Genomic DNA, 10985 nt, shown 5'->3' with positions numbered 1-10985 from the left:
CTGGTTATACTTCATAACACTGGGACTGTTTGTATTTCCTCAGGAAGATGATAGTATGCCAAAATTTCGGTCACACTTACGAAGATTCCATTTTCTACATTACAATGCTTTCCAGCCATGTACTAACTTCACTGGATTTCTTAATTCCATAAAAATACTTTTATAGATGGAATTTTAATAAACAATATGGCCAGAGATATTTAAAAGAGGAAAAAGTGATGGTGAAGGAGAATAAATGTTCTGCATTTCTGTATACATTGGCAGATGCTCATGGGGAATGACCTTGAATGTGCTGAATTCATCAGTCTCCTTTTCTGAAGCTTTGTATCTGTAAGAAAGCCACTCAATTAGTATAAAATAAATTTGCCTGTCGCCCTGAAAACTCAGCTTCTGAGCTTGCTAACATAGTTTTCTAAGGACTTTCCCAGGACAGTAACTGTAAACATAGATATGTGTACATTCTTTCTGTTACACATCTTGTGATGGGCATCTCTCATGGCCAGTGCAGTGAGAAAGTGTTATCCTGACCATCCAATCCCTGGCTGTGGTCAGGAGCCTATAAATCCTGGGGGGAAAAATAAACTCTGCTTTTTCTTTTACCACACCTCGACCTGTGTCCGCGTGATCTATTCATCTTCAGCGGTAACATTTGCCTGCTTGCAACAGAATGATACAGATGAGAGTCCACAGGCTGTTCAAGGGCTTTGGACATGAGCCAAACTAGTTTACAGAATCCCAGGCTAAGAATTCATTGAACTAGTTTAAAGCTGGCTGCTATTTGCATTTTGTTTAACTGTCTGGTTCTATTCTACAGTATGTGGATCTCAAACAGTTGGCTTCCTATTCAATAAATTTGAAAAAAAGCTGCATCCCAAGCTTGAAAAATACAATCCAATCTTACAGCCACTTCTTCATAAAGCTTCACATGTTCTAAAATTGAAAAACTCACTACTGAGCATGCAGGTCTCTTGTCCAGGTACTTGTGCATGTAGTTTTTGGATAGAAGGATAATTGGAATATTCAGGGGTGAATGAGCTGTACAGAAACTATTTGCTTGGAGGAAGACAAGGAATTCGGGCTTAGCATTTCCCTATGTTGCTTCCCAGGAGGCTCTGCAGAATTCTTCATATTTTATTTTTTAAGTTGAAAATGAATTTTTAAATACCAAAGTTACATTTGCTCTCTTTCATTGAAAAGGATGAGTGAACTGTGCAAGACTGCAGTTCAGGAGAGGTCATTCCCACAGGCAGGCAAAAGCATCAGGTCCATACCTACCATGGGAAGATGCACACTCAGATCATGGGGAATTGGCAAGGGCAGGTGAGCAGGGGGAATCTGGATAGAGCAGGTCTGAGCAGACTGACAGGGAATGTGACAGCAGATACAGTGGCTGCCTTAAAACAGGCCCACCTTCCAGCCTGCACCCCTTCAGCTTCTCAAACTCAGATTTGGTAACCCTTCCTTCCATCTGCATCTAAACCTCTGGAAGTTGGAACATGCAAAGGCAAAAGAAGATCAGTTTTTGACTCCTACTGTGCAGTATACTCCCTGCAAAAGTTCCTGTTTAGAGAATCTATGAATTTAAACAAGTCCCAGTCCTACAGATTTCTATTGTTGCAAAGTTTTTTGTGCTTATATGATGTAATTATGTCTATTCCACAGACATTGACCATCTATTGGAGAAAAAAATAGAAATACTGAATAGTAATTATAACCTCTTCACTTTCTAAAAGTGAAAACTGAGGAGTGAAGGTTATCTTTTGCAGTAACCTAGCAGTAGATGTGCAGTTTTGGCTTAGATCTATTTTATTTTGCAGAATCTTAACCGTGCACTTTGCATATAATTATGCTGTCATCCTGGAAGAGAGTGATTCAGGCAGAAAAGAGAAAGAAGTTCTCCTTCACCCTTTTGTTTGCTCAGAAAAAGCACTTAAAAGAGTAACTGCTGGAGAGACAGAAGATGGAGGAGAGGCTTTTGGAAGGCAGTTGTCTAAATGAGTAAGAAAATTCTTGCAACGTTTCTCTTATGGTGACTTGTTCTTGGTGATAAGCACATTCTTCAGTTTTAACAAATACAGAGAACAACAGGGGTTTGTTCTCCAGCTGTGGAGGGGATTAGTTTAGTTCTATTTTGTTTGCTGAGCTCACCCTTGAGATCCAATAAATATGTTAGTATGTACTTTAGCTACTGATGACATGTCTTTGCATCCACTTAAATCACAGTGAACTTGTTGGCATCCAGTGCTTCCTGCAGTGTAGATGGTACTTGTATGGATGAGTGAATATTTACTTTTTTGGAATTCCCCATTTTGCTTGTTCTTGTCAGGAATACAACTTCATCTTTCATCCTCATCATTGCTTCTTTCTACTTTGTGCCAGAAGTCATCAAATATTGTAGTTTTATGGCAGAATGTTGGTAGTTCCTGCCAAAGGTGAAATAAAGGCCAATGTAAATATAAAAGAATTAAAAATATACAAATATGCAAGAGTGCAAGTGAGCAGAATGTTTTGAAGAAACGTGGAAGAAATGGACTGTAGCTACAAAATAGTAAAAATTAAGATTTTAGTCTTCATGTTTTTCAGCTTTCACACACAGGCTGTCCCTCACTGCTTTTTCACCACATGGCAAGAACAATAATAAATGCTAAAGCTAGAAGGTGGTGCATAAAGTTGATTTTCTGCCATTCTATGCCCCAAAGTGTAAAAGTACCAGAGATGCATGTTCCATAAATGCAGCTCAGAATTTACAGCAAAAACAAGAACATGTTTGCCTGCTTGTGGACAGCTTTGCATCAAAACACGGCAAAAACCAGCTTATTTTCTTCTCAGATATGGCTATAAAGAAAAAGTAATTGAAAAATAACATCTGTGGCAATTCCATTTTATTGACAATTTTTATCATGAGAACTTCTGAGGGTGGCAGAAGCCCAGCACATTGTTCCAAATTGCTAAGGTGCATAAGACAACTTTCAGATTCTGACAACTTTTGCAGTTAGATGTGGGGTACCTGGGGGTGGGAGAAGAGTGAACTAAAAAAGTAAATCACTACTGGACATGTCAGACTTCATATGGAACAATGGTGGCATGCTAGGCATTGGGAAGAAAAAATGTTTAAGGGGTGTATAGGCATGATACAAAGGAAGATAAATGTAAATATTTTACCATATTATTAAACATGCTGTGCTTAGTTGGGTTTGTACTAAAATGTCTTTAAGTGAACTCTGGGATTTAAGAAGAAGTTTCCAGTAATGCTTCCAGGAATTTTATAAGGTAAAATTTCTGTTCTTTTTCTTGAGACTTACAGAAGCTTAGAAAAAAATGATAATATCTAAATAAATTTATATGTAAATTATAATATATATGTAAATTATAATATATATCTAAATAATTCCTAAAATAACACAAAATTCAAAAAGCTAAAAAAATGGGAAACCACTTGTGTATATGATTATAAGTATATGTTAAACATTTTAAGATAATTCTGATTAACATTTTTTAAATGCTCATTGCAAACAGCAGTTTAAAAGGCTGTGCAGTTGTAATGTAATTTTAAATATTAGTTTCCAACACATTTCCCATAAATATTTGTAAGATATTTGTAAAATATTGATTTTACTATCCCAAGGTGATTTTTGTGGTGTGGTGGTGTTTTTTTAAGTACTAAGAGGTAAAGGTGCAATAGAGGGGGAATTTCTTTTCAATAGTCTTTCCATGTTAGTTGTCATTTTACACTGTATGATTTCTAAAGAATAGCACATGAGCGATGACATATTATTATGCTGGCATTTAATTTTTTAATTGGAAAGACAAAATCTTCTTTAATCCATAATTACTATTTTTCAGTATAATGTGCTATTGAAGTTTTCAAGCACTATAAAATTCTTTCTTCATTACAATTACAGCTTTGGTAATAGGCCTTGCAAAGTATAATTAGATTGAATATTTAACAGAGGACTTTTTTATTCTTTTAGTTGTGAAAATGCAGCATTAATGTATTTTTAATGAAATCTCAAACCTAATCTCTGTGGTCAATCCCAAGTGGTGAGTCCCTCAGGAGACCATAAATGTTTTAATGTACCCAGATGTTATATACTATATAAATATATATCTAGAGAGAGATAGATATTGTATATCCCTAATGTTACATATTCAGTACTTATTTAAATAACAAGAATGCTGAAAAGAAGGAGAAAAGAAAGAACAACCTGAAAATAGTATATGCTGTATATTGTCCCATAAAGTCCCCATCAGTATTCTGCTACTCTATAGTAGATATCTGTACAGGCCATTTGAATGGAAAAGCATTTAAAAAATAACACTTTTTAGAAGGAAATTGTTGATTTATTATTTTGTGGACATAATCAGCTCAACTATTAATTATATAAGCATGTAAATGAGCAGTATGAATGTAAAACTGGAAAGTTTAAAATACAGAAGCAGTCTTCTATCTCATACCAATCAAGCTTCCCAGCAACACGAATAACGGAAACAAGAGTGGAACTTCACTACTGACAAATGCTCAGTGCTACTTGTAGACATTTTATGAAGTGTAACCAAGACAAAAGTCATAGAAGGGTGGTGATCCAAGCTCCTTGTGCCTTTCACCAAGAGTGAAAGGGATTAGAAATTAGCGTAGGAAGAGAAATATGGTGACATGGCATTGGGAACCCAGAGTGTCTGCTATACTGGAGTGTTAGCCTAAAGGTCTATTTAAAAAGAGGAAGATTTACCATCTTGATGCTCCTGTGAGGAATAAGAAACTAGATACTTCTCTAATAAATCAGGGAGTGGGTAGCAAAATAAGGAGAGTAAACATCAAGAAGATACTGCTGCAGGGGGAAACGAAAACTTTTCAATTTTTTTTAAATAGCAGCCCTGCAAACTTTTGTATTACAACAAATTACAAAAATTACAATTACAAAAAATAAATACAGAAAGATGGTAGGAAATGGCAAAAGCAATACTTGAGCTAGCTAAGCAAAATTACTACCTTCAAATATGTCAGCCAAAATACAAGAGATTACAATTGAGACATCCCAGAAGTTAAAGTATTTTTCAGTTGCTGCAGTGTACTGCAGCAGACTGAGAAAATATTAGAAATAGAGATTTCTTCCATTAAGACAGACTTCTCTGGTATGTAGTATAATGTTGTTATTCTCAACAATGATCTCTGGTCAGATTTGTCTCATAATCCTCTGTTTACATGGAGGAGGCAATACCTATAGATACTGCAGAGGTTCAGAGGGATGGGATGGTGCCCAGCTTGGAAACTGCTCTCCTGGCAAAAGTCATGGCTGCTTTTTAACAGGACCATTTGGACTTGCACATTTAAATTCACAACAGTCTAGAGACTGGAAAGCTGAAATAGAGAAACTGTAGTTTCCTCATCTTCGGTGAGTTCATGCCGGATTCTGTGGCGCCAGTACCATACTAAACATCTGTTGTTTTGATTCCTCTGTTTAAATAGATTGGATTAGAAGGGGAGAAAAACCATCATCTCCTCCCCCTCACCATTCTGTCCAAAGCTTAGTTACTATGAAGACAAATCTTATTTATTTCCTGTCAGAAACGACTTCACTGACTTGGAGTATTTGATTTTTTGGAGACTGATTCTGACTCAGTTTTCAGCCACATTAAGACAGAAGATCTAATTACTGTAAATTGCATGCAGGTAGGCTGCATGTAAGCTCCTCTGTAAATCTGTATTAATGCCATTGATTTGGGTAGGCTTTGCTGTATTAACTGATATGCTGTGGAATTAGAGCAGGTTAACTGAAACCAGGATCTGTTTAAATTTGTGCTATTTAGATCTGGGAAGCACTTTGTTTAGTATTGTAGCTGCAGGGGGTAAGTACTGTTTTCTGAGAAGCAACAGAGAACATCCATTGAAGGTCTCTGTATACTCTTAAACCTAAAGGCAATACATTATGATGGTTAAATCCATTATTCTTTCATATCCTATGCTTATATTGAAAGGACCATTTACATGTTGATGTAAGATGGAAACAAGATCTTTTGTGTAACATCAAAAGCAGTCTTGATTTCTACTCCAAGTATTAAAAATCTACTGCCAGTGAATTCTAACACCTCATCCTATGCTCAGAATCCACCAAAATAACAAACTACCAATCTGAGACCTGAGAGATGAGATCTTCCCAGTGGAACTTGGGGAAATTCTGTCAAATTTTGACTTTTTTTTTTTTTTTTAATCAAAAATGCTTTGCAAATTTGCACAAACCTTTGCACAGTTGGGCTAAAGTTTATGCAAAAACTGAGAGGAAAAGAATGAGAGAGAGATGGAAATTTGTGTTCTTTAAATTAGAAAATGAATTACTGGCTTTAATGGGGGACATTAGAAAATGTGTTTGTTAGGAATCCCAAGCATTCTAGTATGAACAACACTTCCCACTAATGCACTGCCATGCCACACCTTTCAGACCTTGGTTCAGTCTGTGTTTTGAGCAGATGGCTCTGGGTGTCCACATCCACTGTTCAATCAGCAGTGTGCCTAAGGCTTGGAATCACACAAATAAGGAATCTATGTCACCTGGTAGCCTTCAATGCTGCAGGTATTTTAAAAAAGGAGACTGTAGCTTATTTGTTGTCATCCTCCTGATCCCCAAACAAGCCCACATGACAAAGAAATCCCAGCCTAGCTGCCAGACTCTGTGGTCACACTTTGGTTACTGCAGCAAACAGACCTGCCAAGCTGCTCCACCAAATGTAAGCATGGGCAGGGATGTGTGCACAGATATGGTGGTGACACCACTGAGAGGGGAAAATAGCTTGTATTCCTCTCTGGTGCTGAGCAGCTTCAGAAAACAATAATGCCATTCTAACACTTGATAACATTTTTTTGGCTTTCCTACAGGCAACTGAGGATGCCCTGCTGAAAGTAACTAATACTTGTTATTGGCAGGGAGAATGAGTAATTTTCAAGGATTCGTATTCTTGCTATCAATTCATGCTGACTCTCCTCATAGTCCATAGGTTTATCACTAACTTGGCATCCAGCTCTGCATCAGATGTTACCACATTGTCATCTCCATTCTTTGGTGAATGTTTCAATTTCCAGTATTTCTTCTGTGCTTTGTCAGTTGTTTTTTTGACCTGTCTTGGGAGCAGAAATCCATGGGAGATTTCTGGTTTGTGCGTGTGTGTATAACAGACTTGAATAATTTTCAGGAACTGGAATAGAGAGAGAGTCAAAGGAGAGGAATTAATTCACTGAGCATTTCCTGAAGGCTCTTCCAAGTGATTTCAGCTGTCTTTCACATGCAGTTTAGAGCAGCTGTGGTCTGACTGAAGAGCTATACTTCCCTAGTCTAAATTTATAGCCCATAGACAGTAGGAAGTGTGATGGGGGTAACTCTTTTGGATAAGCAATAAAGATTATTGGGTTATTTTGCTATAGCTGGCTTATCATGTTTCTCCATACAGCTTTTTGTGAGTTCTGGTTTGCATCCAGAGGTCATTTCAAACATCTAAAGAAATTTCTTTGCTTAAATTAGACATTATAGGCTGAAAGTGTAAGCACTAATCATAGATAATTTATTTCAATGTTTATTTAGTTCTACAGTGTTTTTCTACCAAGATCCCCTCTTGGTCACAGGCTGCTATTTGTCCAATGGAATAGATTGCAAAGACATGGAAAATCAACATTTTGCAGTTTTGAGTATGAATATTGAAATTGCTACAGAAATTTACATTTTTGTGGTTTGAGTTATGCTTTCAGCATTCCCTGCAGTACATGTCTTGATTTGGATGGCTCGATAGACTCATCCAGACTGAGCAGCTGTCTGTCCTACACCAGACTTGGCCAGCGTCTCACTGGCAGCTGAAAAGCCACTTATTCCATGCAATTTACAGAACAATTTAAATTGGTTTTCATGACAATTAATTTCAACCCAAGTTTTGCCTGTAATTTGAGATCTCTGCCAATGAGCTTACATCAAACAAAATTGGTGATTCAAACTTGATTGGACTTTTTTTGGCATATAAATTGCAACGTAAGATACTACAATTTGTTGTTAGCCAATGAAGCATTTGTGCAGGTCACTGTAGCCTTGTGCTTCTCAAATTCAAGCAGGGTGTTAATCCATAAACCACACTGGACTGGGTGTGTCAGGGCCAGCTTGGCAGCCCCATTCTGACAAAGCAGAAATCTGAAGTGTGTTAACCTAGTTCTAATCAAGTTTTATTCTGATAAAACCTTTTCCCTTCCCCACAGCAAGGGAAAAGAGCACATGCTGAAATTTTAGAGGATGTGGAACAGATCAGCCTAAATCACATCCATGGCTTGTTTGGGAGTTTTGTTTGTTTGTTGTTGTTTGGAGGGGTTGTTTGCTTTTTTGAGAATCACGTTTATCATCACACAATTTTGGAGATAATTTGTACCCTCCATTAATTCAGTAATGAGAAAAACCTTAAAAATTCTGGAATTCTTCAAGTTATATCCACATTTAAGTACTAAGTTGATAATTAACAAGATTTAAATCAACCTAAGAGTGTAAAAATAATTGTATTTTTCTTTTGGGGAATCTGTGCATGTGCCAATCTCTAGCGCTTTCTGTTGCAGAAACGTCAGAAAATTCAGGAGAAAACCTCATATCTCAGGAATTTTCATTAGAAGTGTATCCTTTTATCTTTGTGTTTCCTTCTGGTATCTGTAAAACAGTTTTGTTTAAATTGTAGAAGTCACTTAAAGCATATGTTGTTAGATCTGTTTCCAAAGGTATGCGGGCTAAAATCTAGAAGAGTATATCCTGGAGTTTATCCTGGAAATTTATCAACATATACAAAACCATTTAAAACTTCATTAAGTTAATCTTCTCTAAACACAAACCTCACCCTGGGCTCTAGACTGCAGGTTGAAAGGAACAGGCAGAGCAGCACTGGCTGGAGATCTGCATTGTTGGCCCAAACTCATATGTCCACATTATCCACACACACCTGTTTGGGTTGTGTGTCACTGGAGTATTTACTGTTTCCTTCCCCCTTCCCTTATTTTTAATTCAATCTCCCATCTGAGAGAAGACTGAGATTTAAAAAATTAACCAAATGCCAGCAAGAGAAAAAGCAGTGTTCTGCCAGGGCTGGCTGTAGGGAAGGGATGGCAACCATCCAGAAGTGAAGACGAAATTCTCAAAGCAAGAAGAAAGCTGAAAGAACCAGCTGGGTAAAACGAAACACATGAACAGAAAAAGCAAGTGTGACATTAAGCCAGGGACCAAGCAGGTGAACCCTTGTCTCAAACTAATGCTTTTTAGTGTGTGCCTTAATGCCTGGTGGTGTTTGAACTGTGCTCAGAGGCAGCACATGTTGGTGGGGTGGACAGTTTATGTCAGGTGTCAGTGCAGAATGAAAAGCTAGAAACAGAACAATGTGTACAGCGTCTCACAAATAAACCCCCCCTCCCATTGATTAAAAAAAACAAATGTAAGTCAATCTTGCAGTAGCTGGTTATTGTCTTTATTCCCCTCACTTGTAGTATCACTTTTATGTTGAAACAAAATTGGCAATTAGTACATAAAAATTCTTTGCTGTTTTATATTATGCTACTAGTAGCACTAGACTACATGCAGAAATGGTTTTTAGGGGAGGAAAAAAAGTATTTTTTGTTAGTAGAGTCACTATCAGCACCTTGATTCTGGATTACCATGTTTTTCATTCAGCTCTTCTGCAATTTTAAGATCAACTCACGTTGACCATTGTGATTTCACATGATTATTTTAAATGGAAGGACTGCATGTTTAAAAGTAGTCTTATTAAAACATTTTATTTAAGATTATCCAAAGAACTGTCAGCCAAGTGTAAAAAGTATTGGTTTCAGGATAATTTATGAACAGTGGTAATAAAGATATATTCCAAAAATGTGTTGTACTTACACTGGTATCACTTCATGTTCATACTGTTTACAGTTCTTTCATTGTTTCTTTGCCATGGTACTTTTCTAGACAAGAGGAGGGTATAAAAATGCTCCTGCTTTTCACTGTGGTCCACCAAAACTGACCTTTTTAGATACATCTTGTGTATTTTTTTACAGGTGATAGTAGATCTGATCTGACTCACTGTTGGAAACTGAAACAACTGATGTCAGTTGGGTTTTCCTGACTCTAAATAATTTAGTCTAAGATAAACTGACCCCTCAGGTGACATGATATTTTTAAAAAGTGTTTTGTAAATCTTTCTGGAAAGGCAAGAAAACCATATTAAGGTTACTTACCTTGCATTCATGAGCCTTTAGACATAGGCATGTAAGTTGTTAGTAGCAGTACTTCACTTGCACAGCAAAGGGATCAGAGATCCCTCCCGTCCTTTGCCATTTGCACCAGTTTTGCTCTTTGATATTTCTTAAAACTCCTTACTCAGAACTATATATGTAGTGGATTTATTATATATATATAAATACACACACACACACATATGTAGTCTATATAAAATTATATATAATACATATATGTCTATATTATAAACCTGGAGGTCAGAGTTCTCACTCTTCAAGAATTATTAATTTAAGCACTTGACTTGTTAGTGCTGTACAGGTGTTACACTGATTGAAAGCCAAGACATTGGTGAGGATATTCAAGTGTGGTCTCCACATAGTTTAAGAGTGTGCTGGTTTTACATCACATGTTATGTAATCCAACAAATCCAACAAGCTCCAGTAATAGCATTTTCGTTTGAATGCTGAACTCAAAGCAAAACCACCAGCAGAGAAATTGAGCATGTTTCAATAGTGCTTATCCTTTACCAACCTAAACAACTCTTTGTATCTGTTCTTTCTAAGAAAAAATTCTACTCCTGCCTTTTCTGTGTGATCCACCATTGTTTCTACATACCTGCTTTTAGGACCACACTGGTTGTACTGCAACACAACAGGTACTGTGGTACAAGGCTGGCTTTCTTATAACCTACAGCCCTAATTTATGAGCTACCAAAATATGGAATATTTCATCTGCCAGTAAATCTGTCAAGTTCCTCTA

Source organism: Pseudopodoces humilis, chromosome 8 (genome assembly GCF_049639895.1).
Source record: "Pseudopodoces humilis isolate 2021_Gansu_Grassland_sample_001 chromosome 8, ASM4963989v1, whole genome shotgun sequence".
Classification (NCBI taxonomy): Eukaryota; Metazoa; Chordata; class Aves; order Passeriformes; family Paridae; genus Pseudopodoces; species Pseudopodoces humilis.
The sequence above is the reverse complement of the archived record's forward strand: the minus strand, read 5'-3'. Positions refer to the sequence as shown.